Source organism: Scyliorhinus canicula, chromosome 11 (genome assembly GCF_902713615.1).
Source record: "Scyliorhinus canicula chromosome 11, sScyCan1.1, whole genome shotgun sequence".
Taxonomy (NCBI): Eukaryota; Metazoa; Chordata; class Chondrichthyes; order Carcharhiniformes; family Scyliorhinidae; genus Scyliorhinus; species Scyliorhinus canicula.
The window spans coordinates 70470292-70490705 of NC_052156.1; the positions used below are offsets into that span (position 1 = coordinate 70470292).

Consider the following 20414-nt stretch of genomic DNA (forward strand, 5'->3'; position numbering starts at 1 on the left):
GTGTGTCATAACGCATTGCCGCCGTCACCCAATAGTGAACATCTCTGGCCTGGAGCTCGGAGAGACTGGAGTGAGCAATGGTGTTTGCTGACAAGTGTTGACATCGCTGAGAGGCTTATGTCTTCTTCGTCATGCAGTAAATCTAGAGAAGGAAAACAGGAAGGCTAGGTTAGAAAGATTTCCGAAAGAGCAAAATTAGCATACAACCTTCAGTCAAAGAAGCAACATGAAATGTTTATCAAATGGATGCATTAATTGTGGGTAAAATAGGAGGAGATGCAGAGCATTTTCATGGACACTCAGCTGGCACATTCTCTGTTCCCTTCCCATCCACAGCAGCCTCAATGGTCCCTTTAAGCTGTGCAGAGCTTTCTTGCAAATGGATGTGAGGTTAAAAGACCCGTGACTGGCTGATCGTTCCTTGTTGTTTCGAGCTACCAGTCCCAGAACAAATCAACCAATGGAAGCAAATTCTGTGTTGCTACCATGACATGACATTACAGAATTACTTTTCATTTACACTTTTGGGACTTTGGCTGAAATTGAGCAGACTTTGTGGACAACTGAATTATAAGAACATTATGTGTGTCTGGTTACAGTAAAAAAAAAAGAGGTCCTCCAGCATGGTTTCTGTTCATGCTCACCATGAGAGGCCCTCGACCTGATGTAAGACTTAACATCAGTTCATTGGTTTGACAGCAAGCATCTCAGGAATATGAACTGCCTCAGGGCATCGTTAGCTGACCTGATGATCGCACAGCAACACTGCACAACATCACTCTCAACAAGTGCTCAATGCGTGTCATTCTGAAAGACTGTGGGGAACAGGTCTATTTTCATGTTCATCATGAAATACACTGAAATACTTTCTCATTCACTGGGAGCACACCCTGAGGTTCAGTAATGAAACATTGCAAGGAACTGCAGAAAATCTAGCATTGGCTGTGAAGGCAGACCCCATGCACCTGTGAAACAGCTTGGATTGAATGTTTATTTTTGTCAATGTGGTGTTCTTTGTATTGCTTATGTAGGATGGTTGGCGTAGTGTTCCAGAAAGACCACAGTATATCTTTTACTTGAACAAAGCAATGGCAGGACAGCATGGCAGCACAGTTCCTTCAGAGTGCCAGGGTCCCAGGTTCGATTCCCGGCTTGGATCACTGTCGGTGTGGAGTCTGCACGTTCTCCCCATGTCTGCGTGGGTTTCCTCAGGGTGCTCCTGTTTCCTCCCACAAGTCCCGAAAGAATTGCTATTAGGTGAATTGGACGTTCTGAATTCTCCCTCAGTGTACCAGAAAAAGCACCGGAATGTGGCGACGAGGGGCTTTTCAACGTGACTTCATTGCAATGTTAATGTAAGCCTACTTGTGACAATAAAGATTAGGAAAAATAAGATTTTATTTACACTATTAAAACTGGGATTCAACACTTAGTCCTTAAGAATACAGAATTGATCAATAACATCTAACTACACTTATCTACTGCTAATCTCACGACTGGTATAAACTACAATCTAATCTTCTCACACTAACTGCTCTTATGACCTTCACTAGTTGTCTCCTGCATACATTCCTCCCCTAAGGTCCAGCATCACTGCCTTATATAGTTGTATCTGTAGCTCCGTCTCATGGCTACTCTCGATACTATATTAACCCTTGTAATGCTGACAGTTATCACAATACCACAGTCAAGTATTTTAAATGCAGGCTGTATGAGCACAGAAATAGTTTGCTACTCTTTGGAGGGGGTATTTGACTTCTTTAAACCGGGCAGATCAACCAGAGGCTGACATTTAAATGAAACTCAGATTGTGTCATTGTAGGAAACAGTTGCAGGCACAAATGGTAAAGAGCTACTGACTGGGCGCCCAATTGTGACTGCCCTCTTACTGCTGATTGCCCTCCTGCTGCTGACAGCCCTCCTTGCCCCCAATTGGAATCCCACTGCTGAATCTTGTCCAGCTCCTGCTTGCAATCGTGACCTCTGTTGGAAATTGTGCAAGCGCAGTGGTAGATGAGAGGAGGATCCCGCTAGGCTGTGAGACCCTCAGGTCTAATCGCACAAGTGTGGCAGACAGCGAACATCCCCACCATTTGCAAACTGATTTGAAAAAAAGTACTTTGGCAACTTGCGGACGAGCAACAGGAAATATTATCACACGGTCTCCAGCACTGTTACTAAAGCCCAAAATATTTGATTATATCCTTCAGAGAAGGGAATATTCCACCTCTACTCAGTCTGAGCCATTCAAGCCTGGGGTCAGTGCTTAAACCCCTCTGCTGTGGCCGAGTCAGTCATTTCTTTAAAATTTAAAGCAATTGCTATGAAGAACATGTGTGATTTGGTTGAGGGAATCACTTGAAATTTTAAAGAATTTTTAGAGCCTGTGCACTCAAGAAAGGAGAGGAAGAAAATTGCAGAATAATTTGAGTAAACACGTCGAGACAAGACTTCATTTGCATGGGAGACAGAATAAAATGACTGATCTTCCGCTCTCCAAATGCAATGTGTGAAGAATAAGCTGAGTATTTCAGATGCTTGTAATAGGTCTGCTTTCATATCAGATCCCGACACTTGTTGGCATATGTTGTCACTGTATTAACATAGTGCCAAAAATAATTAGATTTCTAGAGCACAGCCACCGCAACATTAAATATTAAGCAGGCATTTCAATTCTGGCATTTTTAGAGCTATGATAGCACAATGATGCTCATTGATCAGGTTCTATCAGAAGCATGAATCATAATTTTCACCAGAAATATATGATTAAAAGACCAGATGGGGGCCAGTTAGCTCAGTTAGCTGGATGGCTGGTTCGTGATCTGGAGCAATGCCAACAGCGTGGTGTAAGGATCCTCATTTTTAAACTTTGCTTGCCTGTGTAATCCCCATTATGTCCCCATTATATTCCACCATTCTGCAGAGTTTGGTTTTTAAATTGCAGACTTTGGTTTTAAACTGAAACACCCCCAGTCTACTGTGCTATTTGAACTGGCCAAAGCACTCCCCTCAAGTGTGCTATTTGGCATGGCTCAGTGAGTCATTTTGATGGACTTGGCTAGCAGCCAGTCAACTCTTCTAAAATTCCAGGACTAGAACATAGAACAGTACAGCACAGAACAGGCCCTTCGGCCCTCGATGTTGTGCCGAGCAATGATCACCCTACTTAAACCCACGTAACCCGTATACCCGTAACCCAACAATCCCCCCATTAACCTTACACTACGGGCAATTTAGCATGGCCAATCCACCTAACCCGCACATCTTTAGACTGTGGGAGGAAACCGGAGCACCCGGAGGAAACCCACGCACACACGGGGAGGACGTGCAGACTCCACACAGACAGTGACCCAGCCGGGAATCGAACCTGGGACCACTGGAGCTGTGAAGCATTGATGCTAACCACCATGCTACCGTGAGGCCCCCTAATCGACTGTGTCGATTTTGATTGGTAGAACACTTCATAAATTTATGAAGGAGAAGGAGAACCCCATTTTGCATTCAGTTCTGCTTCGACCTGGAAGGCAGCAATGAACAGGTTTGGACACTCTATCAGCTAAGGTTGGCCATTTAAAATATTCTCCAGCCAGGCGTATGAAAGTTTAACCTCTGGGTAAAAGGCTGCAAGCACTCTCTGTAGCCAGGTCTGTGAAAGCCGCTCTGTTTGAAAGGCTGAGGAAGGCACAGTGCTGATAGCACTCTCCTGAGATCTTTAGAGGTTTGGAAGAAAATACCCATTTTCTCTTTCCTTCACTACACTTAATCATGATCTGCAGAAAGAGTAGACAAGCGTTCGCGAGGCGGAATGGACGGTAAATCCTCTTCAAAATACTCAAGCAGAGAGTTCTAAGATTGTCTCAGTGAGACTGAGAACCAATCTGGTGGGGTTCAATCAAGTGAAAGTGACTCCCCAGAGGAAATTCTGCAGCCTGTGGGTTCTAATTGATTACACAGACTAGAGGGTCCGATCCAACAGGTGGATTTCAACACTTTGCGTTCTGAGATGATCACCGCCTATGACGATCACAACCTCAGCAGTGAGGTCATCTCTCATTCCAATTTAATCCCCCTTATTTTTATCTTTCCCTACCCCCACTATGTGTCTGTCTTGTGTATTTCATTGGAGGGTGGGCCGGTGTTAGGGGAATACATAGATTAGCAGACGATTGTTCCATTATTGCCATTACATGTTTATCTCATTTTCTGTTATGAATAAACAATTTTTAAGTTTTACTTACAAATCTGTAAGATATTGGAACAGTCAAGGGTCAAAGATCTTGTGAAAATATATGAACTGCTGGTTAATTCACTTATGTTGGGACTCCAGGGCTTGTGGGCTGGAATTGACCGTGCACTAGCCCAGGGTGTCATAACAGTGAGTTCAATTCCCGTACCGGCTGCGGTTATTAATGAAAGCCCCACCTTCTCAACCTTGCCCCTTGCCTGAGGTGTGGTGACCCTCAGGTTATCAGCTCTCAAAGGGGAGAGCGTCCTCTGGGACTGTGGCAACATTCAGTTTTTTTTTAATAGAAGACTAGCTGGATCAACTACTTTAACCATCCAGCTCAAAAAACAATATGCTGAAAGGCTTTGGCAGTAAATAACAACAGAACATGCTGGGAACAATTAGCAGGTCAGCCAGCACCTTTGGAGAGAGAAACTGAGTTGACACTTCAGGCCAATGTCCGAAAGCAAAAACAAGAGAAAATCAAGGTTAAGATTAAAACATGCCAAGAAAAGGAAACACAATGGGGCAGAGACTCTGGTCTGAAACGGTTGAATGCAATCTCGAGCCCAGAAGGCTGTAAAGCGTCTAAATGAAAGATGAGATGCTGTTCCAGGCATGCAATGAGCCTCATTGGGATATCCAGAGGACTGAAGGCAGAGATGTCAGCATGAGAGCAAGGTGGAAAATCAAAATGACAGGCCAGGAAGCTTGCAGGCTAAAGTGGTTTTGATAAAAGCAGCCGTAATCTTATTTTGTTGCTTATCTTTGCTTTCAGACAGTGTGGGATGGGGGGAGGGGGGGGGGGGGGGGGTGCGCTGGGGGCTGTTCATTATTCTGCTATTCACACCTCTTTTGGATCCCATTACCACTCCCTCTGATTCTATCTCAGCAATTCTTTTGTCATTTAATGTATCCCATCTTCCCTCCATCATAGATTCCACCCCCCACCCCCTCCCCCCCCCCCACCCCCCCTTTCCACCGTGCCCCATTTGGCATATTAAAACCTACCACAATTCTAACTTTGCCCAGTTCTGATGAAGGGTCACCAGTTTGAGACACTCATTCTGTTTCTCCCTCCACAGATAGTGCCAGATCTTGTGAGTGCTTCCAGGTTTTTTTGTTTTTGTTTCAGGTATCCAACATCTCCAGTGTGGTATTTTTGATGAAATTCTGCCCAGCGAGTTGGTTGTCCTCGTCTTCCAGGGCTCGAATCTGACCATCAGGGGTTATGGGGAGGTGGCAGGAGAATGGGGATGAGAAAATATCAGCCATGATTGAACAGCGGGGCAGACTCGATGGGCCGAGTGGTCTAATTCTGCTCCAATGTCCTATGGTCTTATAACTAATGCGGGAAATTAAATTGTCACATCCGCACACACTCTCCAGAGATTGGCGCTGATCTATATGTTTGCTTGTGTGGAGAGAGAGCTTCGCTGAAGTACCAATGTATTTGATTTGGATGCTGAACTGGTACTGAGTATCTGCAATGCAAAGTGTTCATTCTCCAGGTCCAATGTTGTCCATCGACATGTATTTTGTATATCTGTCATTGGTGAAGATCAGGGTCACTAACAAAATTCCACCTTGAAGGCTTTTCTTTTACAAAGCAGATCAAATCCAATTTCTGTCAATTAAAAGGATTAGCTTCAAGCTCTCAGGAATGCAATTAAACTCCATTAAATTGGGTCAATGTAGTCAGATTTGATTGACTGGTGCACAGTGATCAACACCACAATTTCCCTTGGAGTTCTACTGAGGTGACAACTAAACCTTAAAATAGCGGCAGGCAATTTTACAAAAACAAAATGAAATGTTACTTTGTTAAGGTTACTGGCATTAATGAGCGGAATGGCCTATCATAAACAGGACAGACAAATTACATTTCTACAGCCTGCGGGTTCGAATTGAAGGCGCAGACTAGAGGGTCCAACCTAACCAGTTGATTTCAACACTTGACGTCCCGAGAAGATCACCGCCTGCAAAGACCCCAACCTCAGCAGAAAAATTAAACTGAAATCAAAAAGAGACTTAACATAGCTAATTAACTATGCCACGGGAAGGATGTGAGGAATTTCTTTTTGATCTCACTTGGCGACGGTAAACACCCTGAAGTGCTGGCAATCTTAAATAACAACAGGAATTCCCGAGTCATTGTCCGTGTGGAGTTTGCACATTCTCTCCATGTCTGCATTGGTCTCACCCCCACAACCCTCACGGTTGGGGCCTCACGGTAGCATGGTGGTTAGCATCAATGCTTCACAGCTCCAGTGGTCCCAGGTTCGATTACCGGCTGGGTCACTGTCTGTGCGGAGTCTGCACGTCCTCCCCGTTTGTGCGTGGGTTTCCTCCGGGTGCTCCGGTTTCCTCCCACGGTCCAAAGATGTGCAGGTTAGGTGGATTGGCCATGATAAATTGCCCGTAGTGTAAGGTTAATGTGGGGATTGTTGGGTTACCGGGTATACGGGTTACGTGGGTTTAAGTAGGGTGATCATTGCTCGGCACAACATCGAGGGCCGAAGGGCCTGTTCTGTGCTGTACTGTTCTATGTTCTATGTAACCCAAAGGTGTGCAGGGTAGGTGGATTAGCCACACTAAATTGCCTCTTCATTGGAAAAATTAAAATATATATATATATATTTTAAAATAACAACAGGGAGGTATGGAAATGCTCAAGAAGTAGTCAGCATCTGAAACAAAAAAGAAGCTAATACTTTGGAAGAAGTTGCATTTGCCAGTCCTGATTAATTCATTTTCTTATTTGTTTTTTTTTCGGTCTCTGTCAAATATACAATGACCCAGAAAGGTACTTGCTGAAGTGCAGGAGGAATTCCCCAATGGTTAGACCATCAAATTAAGTTTGGATTTTAGCAAAATCTCATCAGGTGCACAGTTTTGCCAGGCCTGGTTGGCCAATTGTACATAACTATATGTAAATGTTTGGGTGGGATTGTCCAGCCAATTCTACCAGCGGGATTTTACAGTTCCATCAAGGTGAACCCCAACCCCTTGCCCACCCCAGTAGGTTCCCCGGCAGTAGGATGGTGAGTCACACACAACATTGTTGGTATCTACGGAACTGGCGACCAGCTCCTCTGCTGGGGGTGGAGGTATTCAGCCTCTTGTTTAAATTGATGATTAAGGTGATTTTAGATATCTCTTGACTCTCCACAATCCACCCGGGTAATGGAAATAATTACCATTGTACTGAGGAAGAGAGAGTTGTTATCTGTCATGACTGATCCACTAGAGGTATCCTCGGAACAGAATACTTACACATCTTCCTTTTCCTCACTGTATGAGGTGCATGTCAAACTGATTGGCAGGATTAATTTCTTGGATTGTTTAACAAGCGCACCCAAGTGGCAAATGATTGTGATAAGGTAGAATCCCAGAAAGGGGCTCTGGCACTTTAAAGCTCAAAGAACACTTTTTCAGTATCATAAAATGGTTTTAAAATCCATTTTTTTGCTGTGTTTCAATGTATAAGAGTGATCAGGAGACCAAAAGTTGGAATTGCAAAGCCAGGCAATCAGCATCTGAAAAGCAAAGTTAATTTAGCATTTGGCTGTGGCCTTTCTTCGTATCGTATCGGTTTTAAGTCTGTAAGGGTCACTTGCGGTTGGGTTTCATCAAACAAGCACTCAGGGCTACTGGAGAAATCTAACACAAAGTCTGGAATCATTCAGTATGCAGCTTCATGTTTTTAAATCTCTTTAGTTGGGTTCAATGTAATAGTAATTATAAAGCAGCAACTATATGTATCAGATTTGCCAGCAACTCGCCACAAATTTACCTTTTGTTTCATCTGTAAAACACAATAATCTAAGTGGCTTGATTTATTTGAAGAACATCACTGTTATAATTATAAACTTAACTAGGTCTATATCTAATTTTCCACTGCGAGAGATTATCACAGAATCGAAGGAAGTACAACACTGAAGGAGACCATTTGTGCTGTTGTGCCTTAACAAATGCTAGTTCTTGTATTGAAGCTTTCTGCTTCTAATGACAAGTGCTTTTCCAGTGTTGTTTTATTTTCCTTTTACACATAATTATTCCTGTAAATACTTACCACATTGCCATTTGTGAGATCTTGGCTCTGCAGGAATTGTCTGCCTCATTTCCTTGATTACAGAGACTACGAGCATGATTTAACCAAATGTCCCATAGCGAGCGCGTTTAGCCACATGTTTACCGGCACACGCAGCGCCGAGAAACACACGCTATCTAACATGACTCCAGTTAGATATGGGGCCTCAGCGGGGAATGCCCCGACAGGGCCGCACTTAGCCCCATTTTCTGCACTGAGGAGCGCCACCCGTCAGAACGCCTCAGTGCAGCGCGAGATTGGGACGCCATTTTAAAATGCGTCCCAATCTCTCGAGCCCCCTATGCGACCTGCGAAACTCCCTCAAATCCCAACACACTATAAGGGGGCACCCCACCCCCCCCCCCCCCCCCCCCCCCCCGCACTTCCCCCACACCCACACAGAGCACCCCCTGGCCCAACATCACAGCGCAAAGAATATCAACTTGACACCTTGGCAGTGCCAGGGTGCCCAGATGACACTAGCAGTGCCAGGGCACCACCCTGCCCAGAGCACTTGGGGGCCTCCAATCCCCTGGGGGACCTGCACAAGTGCAATTCTGTATGCTCCCTGCTTGTGGAGACCAAGGCAAGGGTGTTAGATCCCATGCATTGGTTAAATCTCTGGAATAGAGTGAGACTAGCTGTCTCGCTCTAATATGCAGATTTGCCAAAAAGTGACCCCGCCCACAATTGGCAGGTTTCACATCACGACGTCTCGCGAGATCGCATTAGAACTCGCAAGGCGTGGCAAGCTGCCGAGAGCCGGGTCTCCCGGCATTCACCAGTCATGTTGCACAGCGGCTTATCAGGCGTTGCGTGGCCGGTAGGTCATGCCCTACGCTTCAAAATGAACTAAAAAGTGGAGTGTCGTGAGGTCTTGAAAGGTGCAATGTCAATGCAGTATTGTTTTAAAGTGATATAATAACCCGGCCATTCGTTGTCTATCAATCCTGTGAGTTTAACATTCCTCCAAACTTTCCCCTTTAATTCCTGATAGGTATTTTGAATGCATGGCCCCTTTTCGCTGATTCTACAGTTAATTCCAAATAATCTTTTACTATTTGCCTACTCAAAATCTTGAAAATCTCAAAAAGATCTTCCATAATATCTGTCTGGAGGAACAAATGCCAATGTTTCCCGCCATTGTTGAAATGATAGCTTTTGTTTTCGAGGCTATTTGATTTTCCCCTCAATCGACCATACCCCACCCCAAACCCACCCCACCCCTCCCCCAATAACCCCCCTGCCAAAGATGACAACCCATGCTAATGTACAATTCTATGGTAGCTCTCCAGCATCTCAACCAAAAGGGCCTTTGGACAAGTGCAGGTTAGGACATTGAGGGTTTCAATTTTTATTTAAATAATAATCTTTATTAGTGCCACAAGTAGGCTTGCATTACGCTGCAATGAAGTTACTGTTAAAATCCCCTAGTCGCCACACTCCAGCGCCTGTTTGAGTACACTAAAGGAGAATTCAGAATGTCCAGTTCACCTAACAAGCACATCTTTTGGAACTATGTTTGGGGGTCAAGGTGAGGAATGGGGGAATGGGGAATTTCTGTGGAGTTCAGCCTGAGATCAGGCCAACACTAATAGAAATTCAATGTCTGAGTGTCAGTGGACTGTTTGAAGCCAGTTGTGTCCTCATCGGACAGATGCACTTTCCTGCAGATTGTCTGAAGTATAAACACAAGGCACATAGAATCATAGAATCCCTGCAATGCAGAAGGAGGCCATTTGGCCCATTGAGTATTCACCGGCCCTTGCTCTGCTACAGCACCCTACCTAGGCCCAATCTCCTATCCCCATGACCCCACCTAACGTTTTGGGCAATATAGTATGGCCAATTCAACTAACCTGCACATCTTTGGACCATGGAAGGAAACCGGAGCACCTGGAGGATACTCATGCAGGCACAGGGAGAAAGTGCAAACTCCAGACAGACAGTCACCCGAGATCGGAATCAAACCCAGGTCCCTGGTGCCGTGAGGCAGCAGTGCTAACCACTGTACCACCGCGCTGCCCTCCTCTCAACTGGGAACACTGAATCCAACAATAGGAGTAGAGGACTGTGTTGGTTCGATCAAGAAACTCCAGTACAGAGCAGGAAATAAACCCGGGACCCTTCTGGTTGCTGTGGCTTAGTATCACACAACACAGTGTGTTTACCCACTGAGGAGAAACTAAAATACATTGTCAAATTAATTTACTTGCAAATTATTCTAACTATTTCCATTTTGTTTTTAATTATTCTGGCTTCAGAGGGAAAAAGTGGATCCTTGACAGAAAACCTGTCACTATGCTATGAAAATTGATGCATTTTATCTGCAGAGGGAGCTATCACTTATAAATATTCAATGTAATTATAAATTCATTATCACGCTCCTTTGTGGCATTAAGAATATTGGTTTTCACAGAATATCATGTTTGAAGGTGATGCATAATGCAAAAGCCCTTCAGAATATCAGCGCTCAAACAGCAAAGAACCACACCATCAACAAAACAAAACGTTAATCCGTGTTAAATAGAAAAACTATTTCAATTCCTTTTCTCCCTGCCCATGTTCATCCCAAGCCGGCCTATTTAAATAACAAATTATTCTCTGAATTCACCCTTTGTAAAACAGAGTCTAATTATTTTCTTGCAAATAGGTCACAGATGGGCAAACTATTTAGTAGCAGTTTCTCAAATGCAAATCCATCAGGACAGTGGATGCCTAGCCAGTCAGACAAGAAGTCTACAGGTTTAGTTCTCAGTCTGGGTGTCACGAAGGGGCCTCCACAGTGGTCAGAAGGGGGAAATCAACCCGCGGGCCTCTGCTCCTGCAAACGTCAAGTATGTCTCAATGGCAGAAGGTTGTGGATTCAAGTCCAACTCCTGGAGCTCGAGCACCAAGGCTGACACCCCACAGCAAAGCTGAGGCGTTGTTGCACTGTCAGGCAAGCTGGAGTCTGTGATGTGTAGATGAGGAAATGCATTTGCCATAGTCTACTTAGACTTCAGCAAGGCAGTTCTTTTACAGGCAATATTAAACAGCGACCTTGCCTGTCCTCTCAGGTGGACACACAAAAGCACACGGTTCTATTTTGATGAGGAGCGGAGAAGATTTCTCTGGTGCCCAGACCAAGATTTATCCTTCAAGCAACACTATTGAAACAGAAATGATCTTTCTTTCATTGCTGATTATCGGATTCTGCAGTGCATACATTATCTGCTATGTATCTTACATTATAACAGTGACTACACTTCAAAAGTACTTAATGGAAAGAGTTTTGACATATCCTGTAATGTGAAACACAATATAAATGCTCTTTCTCATTGATGACCCCTGTTGGAAAGCAAAGGTCAGAATCGGACTTTGCTTCACCATTATTCCCACCTTCCTTCTGCTCCTTGCCTTGCTGTCACCCTGCTATTATTACCAAGGTTCACACAGAAATACTGACCACTTGGATAAAGGGGACCAATGCCCCAACAGGAGTCAAAAACAGTCAAGAAGGGATGAAGGGACAAACCAGGATACTATGGGCCAGTCAGTCTAACTCCAGTGGTGGGGAAACTATTGGAAGCTATTCTGAGAGACAGAATTAATCTGCATTAGGAGAAGCGGGGATTAATCAAGAACAGTCAGTGTGGTTTTGTTAAGGGGAGGTCATGTCTAGCCAACTTGATTGAATTTTTTCGAAGAGGTGACCTGATGTGTAGGTGAGGGCAATGCATTTGGCGTAGCCTACTTGGACTTCAGCAAGGCTTTTGATAAGGTCCCACATGGGAGACTAATAGTGAAGGTAAGAGCCATGGGATCCAAGGAAATTTAGTAAATTGGATCCAAAATTGGCCGAGTGGCAGGAAGCAAAGAGTGATGGTCGAGAGGTGTCTTTCTGACTGGAAGCTTGTGTCCAGTGGGGTCCCGCAGGGGTCAATGTTGGAGTCTTTGCTGTTTGTGGTTTATATAAATGATTTAGATATGAATGTAGGAGGGTTGATCAGTAAGTTTGGAAATAATACAAAAATTGGTGGGGTGGTAAATAATGAGGAGGACAGACTTTGGTGACCGGAGGAAGTAGATGGGCTGGTCAGAAGGGATGATCAGTGACAAATGGAATTCAAACAAAGTGTGAAGTGATGCACTTGGTTAGGACAAACAAAGCAAGTGAATACATAATAAATGGCAGGACCCTGGGAAGCACCAAGGATCAGAGGGATCTTGGTGTGCATGTACATTAGTCCCTTAAGGTAGCAGGTGGATACAGGGAGGTTACACTGGAACTGGTTAAAAGATTGGTTAGGCCACAGCTAGAGTATTGTGTGCAGCCTTGGAACCAACATTATAGGAGAGATGCGAAAGCGCTGGAAAGGGTGCAGAGGAGATTTACCAGGACTTTGCCTGGGCTGAAGAGTTTTAGTTACAAAGAGAGATTGGATAGACTGAGGTTGTTACCTAGGAGCAGAGGACACTGAAGGTTGGGGGGTTGGGAGGGGGGAGATGTATAAGATTATATGGAGCAGGCAGGAATAATTATTTCCCCTTGGTGGATGGGTTAATGACCAGGGGACATGGGTTTAAGGTAAGGGGCAGGAGGTTTAGAGGGGATGTGATGAAAAACCTTTTTACCCAGAGGGTGGTGGAGGCAGAGACCCTCATAACATTTAAGAAGTATTTAGATGTGCACTTGCGATCCCAGGGCATACAAGGCTATGGGCCAAGTGCTGGAAAATGGGATTAGAATGGTTAGGTGGTTGTATTTGGCTGGCACAGACATGATGGGCTGAAGGGCCTTTTTTGTGCTGTATGATTCTATGGCTTTAACACAGTCAAATCTCAGTATTGACACCAATACTGCAAGGATCTCTGGCTCAATGCAGGGCCTTCTCTAATTTAGGCCCGGACATCTGAATAGGTTTTTAATTGTCTCTTAAGAATCATTCCATTATTTATATGGATGCTCCTTCCTCTCAGAATTGCAAAATAATAATGATTTCTGCATAAAAGAGATATATTACAACATTAATTAAATTCACATTAGCTTCCCAAGTTCAAAAAAAGAGATTGATACGCTGATATTATGCTGACTTTCAAATGGGAAATAAATGGCCTGATTCCTGATGCTATTAATGAAAAGTACTTTTATTTAATCTGTTTTCAGTACTTTCTGTCTCGTCCCATTTTGAACATTACACTGATTGTTCAAGGGATATTCGGGGCAAGCAAATTGCTTTCCAGAGAGGCTGAATTGCAGATTTAACTGCTTTTTCTAAGGATCTGATTTTAGACGTGGGACAACGTGCACAGCAGGCTAAATTATTTTTTAAATATATGCGCATTAATCGAAGACAGCCCTAATATGATAGGATTTTTCCTGACTGCATTTCCCCCAATTGAGTTAAAATTGGCATCACAGACCACTTGCAGCAGCTGCCAGTTGAGTGCAGTGAATGCCCTTTCACCTGGGTAAGGGTTTCAGCTTTCTTTTTTTCAGCTCTCCGCTATAAGTTGTCTTTCGTGTGTTGTGCCCGGGCAGTGAGTGTCAGTGGGCTATGTGACTATGGCAGAAGATCAAATCCAAGCCCTGCCTTTTCTTCACCCAATATCTTGAAGATGAGGCTCTGCTTCCAGCGAAATCCAGTGGACGATTTTCCCACAATTCTACCTAATTTGTCTCAAGTCAGATTTGACCCTGATTACCTAAGAATCAATGCAATTTGGCCCAGTGTCTTTACAAGTCCCAGTCCACCTGAGATCCTTCTATGATGTTGGAGGTCTGTTCAATTGCCCTCAGCATCAAACGTCATCAATGGAACATTGCTAATGTTTGACCCCACCAGGTTAGAGGCACCAGGCAATTCTAGGACCATGTCTGTGCCTCTTGTGGTCAAGCAGTTTACATAGAATTATAGAATTTCTACAGAGCAGAAGGAGGCCATTCAGCCCATTGAATCTGGACCGACTCTCTGAAAGAGCACTGTACGTAGGCCAAATCCCCCACCCTATCCCCATAACCTAACCTGGACATCCCTGGTCAATAAGGGGCAATTTAGCTTGGCTAATCCACCTAACTTGCACATCTTTGGATTGTGGGAGGAAACCCGAGCACCCAGAGGAAACCTACGCAGACACGGAGAGAATGTGCAAACTCCACAAAGACAGTTACCCGAGGTTGGAATCAAACCCGGGTCACTGGCGCTGTGAGCAAGTAATGCTTACCACTGAGCCACCTCTTGACCCATGACCTAGCTCGGGCTCCTAATGTCAGAAGTAACTCTGATATAGAGTTACTCCAAGGCCCACATTCTTCAGGACAAATTAAATAATGCAAGTAGAAGGCAAATAAAAAAATAAGCTGGCAGTGAATTTATGAACGATGGGTATTGGAGATCGAGAGATTGAAGATATGGAGAAATGTTCAGATGTATAACGCCATTCAGGAATGCAGGGCGCCTCAAGGTGCTTCAAAAAAAGAAAACAAAATTGCATTTATATCGCATCTTTCACACCCGCTGAATGTTGCAAAATGACGCACAGCCAATAAAGTACATTTTTGACATGTAGTCACTTTGATATTTTGGGAAGTGGGGTAGCAACTCCCACAAACAGCATTGTGATAAGGGCCAGGTCATCTGCTTTAGATGTTGGTTGAAGCATAAATATTGGCCCCAGGACAAACTTCTCTCTTTTAAAGTTTGCTGGGTAAGTGCCTTTTGAACTGTAAGCATTATTGTGATGTAGAGTGTTTGCCCACAGCACAGGGAAGATATGGTAATGTGATACAGGACGTGATAATCTGCTCTTTAAAAAGAATTTCGAGTACCCAATTCATTTTTTCCAATTAAGGGGCAATTTAGCGTGTTCAATCCATCTACCTTGCACATCTTTGGGTTGTGGAGGCGAAACCCCCACGCAAACACGGGGAGAATGTGCAAACTCCACATGGACAGTGACCCAAAGCCGGGGTCGAACCTGGGACCTCGACGTGAGACTTGTGAGACTGCAGTGCTACCACTGCGCCACCGTGCTGCCCTATAATCTGCTTATTTTAACTGATGTTAGTCAAGTGATAGATATTGGTGGAGACACTAGATCAACAGGGCATTTTATATCTCATGAAGAGAATAGGCCAGACTTCAGTTTAGTGTCTCATCCAACAGTCCTGCATATCCCCCAGCACAACTTTTGAAACGCCAACCTAGATTAGGTGCCCATGTCTTCGGGGTAGGATTTGAACCTCCTGATTCAGAGACAGCAGTGATCCCACAGAGTCCAGGCTGGCCTCTAACAGCCATAGATAACAATAGCTTTCCAAGTAACCCCATCCACCCCTGGATTGTGGCTGTGTAACTCAAATTCCATAGCGCCTTACACATCCAGACCCGCACTTCCATGTCTACCCACATTAATGGGGCAGCAAACAGGCTCTTCCTTATCTGATTGGGCGATCCTTGTAACTCAAACTCCGCTATTTCCCATGTAAGCATAAGTCTGCGTAGAAAATATTTTTAATTCAGCATATATTTTTACTGCTGCAATCATTTTTCTCCAGTGTGACTGGCAGTAATGTCCAAGATACTCAAGCTGCAACCGTGGGCGGAATTGCGCGCCAGTGGGATTTTACAGGCCCACCAAGGTCAATGGTCTTTTGAACGACTCGCCGCATTTTAGGGCCCCACTCCCGCCGTGACTGGGCTGCAAATTTCCACCTCATACAACATAGAATTTACAGTGCAGAAGGAGGCCATTCAGCCCATCGAGTCTGCACCAGCTCTTGGAAAGAGCATTTTACCTAAGCCCACACCTCCACCTTATCCCCATAACCCAGCAACCCCACCCAACACTCAGGGCAATTTTGGACACTAAGGGTTTTGTGAGGGCCTCGAAGAATCCAGCACGAGTTTTCAGGATACAAAGAAATAACATTTATTTACAATAACATATATATGCTGCAGCAGCAGCAGAAGCAGCAACTTCCCTTGTTCCCTTGCTGCTCACTCCTCTCTCTCTGCTGGTTCCAAACTGGCCAGCTCTATTTATGCAGGGAGTCTGCTAGTGATTTCTCCGCACCCTTCATTGGGGAAGCTCATACTCCCATAGGATTGTGGGATTGTCATTTGTCCCCAGCCAATGGTAAGCAGGCAGGTTATAACAAAGGGCAATTTAGCATGGCCAATCCACCTAACCTGCACATTTTTGGACTGTGGGTGGAAACCGGAGCACCCGGAGAAAACCCACGCACACACGGGGAGAACGTGCAGACTTCGCACAGGCAGTGACCCAAGCCGGGAATCGAACCTGGGACACTGGAGCTGTTAAGCAATTGTGCTAACCACTATGCTACCGTGCTGCCCTCATGTATTTGCCTCATGGGGGATGCAAGATTCAAACCTAGCCCAACATGGCTTCACTGAAAAATATCTTAATCACACACCAGCCAATTTGTAAGTTGATGCCTTAATTGGGGTTAGGCCATCATATTTAAAAAAAGGAACACTTACACCCCAACTATTGCTTCGTCAGAAAATGGGCAAGAATATTTTAAAATAAGGACTGTGTGTGGTCGTGGCGCTGATCTGCTGCTGGTTGAGTGGTGGCACTGACTTCTGTGAGCACAAAGATCCCGTCTGACGCTTAAAGAGCGGTACCAAGAGAGAATGCTGCACTGGTCGCAATGTTGCCTTTCCTAACTGATGTTTTTTTTAAAAAGGAGGTGCCACCTGGCCTCTCAGGGCGACGCAAAAGATTCCATTGCATTATTCTGAAGGGGAGCAGTGATTTTCTCGGTCCATTAAACAATATTGCTCATTCCCAGGCCACGTCCGCCTGTCCTGATCTCAAACAAATGGATGTTGAGCTTCCTTTGAACATGCTCCACCTGTTGAGAGCACACGCCGCTTCCCTGGATTGACCAGCAGAGGGCAGCAACCACCCACATGGATAACAAGGAGTTGACACGACAGTGAAAAAAATAGGGAAAACATAACCCTCCAGATTCAACACCGAGTTAAACAATTGCACATCATAACCCTGGCTCAGATTTTTTTTGGTGGACAGCACGTGTTGGTAATGGTTCTCCTGTTGCCACTTGCACCTGCTATAGTCCCATTACCACTCAGTTCAACCTTGCACCATCATCATCTCTTTTGTCATTTAACCCTCCCTGCCTTCCCCTCTATCATAACCCTTCCCTTTTGCTCTTCTCATCTCCCTTAACCTCTGTACTTGCTTAAAACCTGTATCTCCAGTATCTTCCAGTTCTGAACCAAACCGTTAACTCTCTTTCTTTCCATAGATGCTGCGCGCCCAGCAGAGTATTTCCAATGTTACAATCAAGTTACGATCCTTTTCCCACTCCTCGTTTGACCACAACAGGTTTTTTAATGCTTACCAATTTGGTAAGTCTTTCAGTGCTATGACTGTAAAAGACACGCCAATAAAAGAGAAGCGGATTTATTGTATTTAATCCAGCCTGCTGCAGTGTCGGAGGTGGCACCTTCCAGATGGAGATGCTAAACTGAGGCTTCTGCCTGCCCTTTCAAATGGGCGGGAAAGATCCTTTGGCAATATTTCAAAGAAAATTAGTTATCCCCAGTGTTCTAGCTAATATTTGTCCCTCAGCCAACATCACCGGACAGGTTTTTTGGTCCTTATAAAGTTGCTGTTCGTGGGACTTTCAAGTTTGTAAATTCCCCACATTAAGACAGTGATTGCACTTTAAATGTAATTGAATGGCTGGATACTCTGAGGAATGCCCTAAGGCCATTAAAGATGCCATATAAATGCAAATTCTTGATTTTTTGTGTGTCAGGATCAATACAGCCCAGTGTGATCTTCACCTCAGCCAATACACACATTCGTACACTTCCCAGGGTATCTAGCTACTGATCAAATGTGGGAACACTGGCTAGATACCCCTCCCCCCCTTCACTGACCTACGTCGTGCCGGTCATTTACAGTACTGCCACTGCTGTTTTGGCCAATATTAATTAAAGCTGCAGAGACCATGGTTCAAACCTAGGACTTCCATCAATGTATAGCTCAGTATCACACCATGCTAACTCACTGAGTTCATGGGGAAAACTACCAAGTTTGCAGATTTCCATGTGCAAAGTACAACAGGATGCAATATGGGATATGCTATGTGGAATGCATTGAGTTTCTTTCAAAATCAAAACAGAAAAAAAGCAGACGAAAATGTTTCTTTTGAATGGGATTCAAGACCATTGAAATGTCAAGAAATTCATATTTAAAAATCCTCTATATACTCCCAGCACCCCCCCTCAATTTTCCTTTCAGCATAGAACAAAGAGCTCACACACACAAATGTCTTTAGGGCCCGAAGATAAAAGCAAATTACTATGGATGCTGGAATCTGAAACAAAAACAGAAAATGCTGGACAATCTCAACAAGTCCGACAGCAGCTATGGAGAGAGAAGGGAGCTGACGTTTCGGTCTGGGTGACTCTTCATCAAAGCTTTGTCAGCTCCATTCTCTCCACAGATGCTGTCAGACCTGCTGAGATTGTTCAGTATTTTCTGTTTTTAAGTCCCTGAAGTTTGGGGTTCAGGAAGTATCATTGCCAAGGTCCGCAACACAGGCATACCATTTTAGCTAACTTTCCTCGCCATCGACTTCACACCGAACATTAACTATACTATATTTGGCACTCAACATCTGTTCCAAACTATTTAAACCCACTAAAGATCAGCTATCAAGCTGAATCAAGCTGCCAGTTTACTTGAATGCTCAACTCTTGTCAATCCCAATCTCAGTAAGGCTGAAGTCAATTGAGAAATATTTCAATCATGTGTTTCTATAAGTGGACCAGTCCCCAAAGTGAGATGCGTTTGGGCTGTCTCAATTCAACTCACTGAGGCAGGGCTGCCAGAACCACGAGACGGTCACCGAGCATGGCAAAATTTGGAGGAAGGTAGCGGCAGCACCCCGGACTTGGCACCACAGCAGAAGTGGCTGTGTCTGAAATGAATTGTGAAACTGTTAAAACTGTGTCAAAAACTTCATTCCATCACTCGAGTGCTCGGCCCCCAGGAGCGGGAAACAATGTTGAGCTGTTCAATCAGTCCCAGTCCGTCGATGCCCCTCTGGTGTCTGGAATGTTCTAGCAGGCGGTTAGTGAGCAACTCTTCCTCGGCCCAGCGCATTCCACCCCCAAGCCTGTGGTGCTTGCAGCCTCCCAACTGTTTCCCTCCGTGCGCACGTTCTCGCTGGTCAACTAATCACATCGAGCGGAGCACGTGAATCGGAGCAGTACAGAGGTCAAGGTAATATAGTGCTGCTGACAGTTATTTGTGGCTGTGTGAGTGTCTGACTGACAGGGAACGAGTGGTAGGCACCATTTTACTGGATTCAGATTTGAAAATTCACTGAAAATTTGAAAACTGCAAGGGTGTGGGGCGGAAGAGCTGGGAGCGAGGCGGTGTGCCAGGCTGAAGGTTCAGCACGGGCTGCAAAAACCCTTGCACTGGCCCTGCTGACTGGGCCCTCAATATACAGAACACCCCCTAATTCAACACTAAATGGCAATGCCACTCCGAGTGACAACAGGATGGCTAGAGTGGGAAATAAGGAAATGGTGCGTTGCCCTTTCAGGGAGGATGCTGAGGCACATCGATGTGGAGGAGTAAAGGGAACTTTAGAATGGAATTAAATAGAGTTTCTGTCTGCATCCAACCTGTGATGTACCTGATAAAGAAGCAGCTGAAGTTAGCACGACAAAAGCGAAGAAACTTTGTCCAAGATTTTGTAAGAAATGGGCTTGTTTAATTTGGTTACAATACAAAATGAATTAAAAGACCACTTTTCCCTCAAATTATGCTCTAGCTTATTTTGTACCGATTTTAATTGCTTTGCTCAGGTGCCTGCATTCAGTAGAAAGACCTTTGAGCAGAATGATTAAGAGTTTTGGGAAAGGGTCTACGCCTGTCGAATAAGTTGAACAAATTGTCAAATTGAATAATTATCAAATCTACAACACCTCATTGCTACTGTTCACTTATTTTCTGACTTTAATTAATCTGGCAATTAAATTCAAAGTCACAGTCAAGTGAAGTGTGTCTTGACACTTTCTGAACAACACATGATAA

At 44.5% G+C, this 20414-nt stretch overlaps 1 long non-coding RNA gene across 1 annotated transcript in view; it reads right to left on the reverse strand.

Moving 5' to 3' along the window:
* Positions 1–11398, reverse strand: part of LOC119973124 — a 13607-nt gene extending 2209 nt beyond the window's left edge. The window contains exons 1-2 of the long non-coding RNA XR_005462240.1: positions 11388–11398; positions 6516–6518 (exon numbers count right to left, since the gene is read on the reverse strand). This is a non-coding gene — a long non-coding RNA (uncharacterized LOC119973124). The remainder of the gene's footprint in view (positions 1–6515; positions 6519–11387) is intronic.
* Between the last annotated feature and the right edge of the window lie 9016 nt (positions 11399–20414).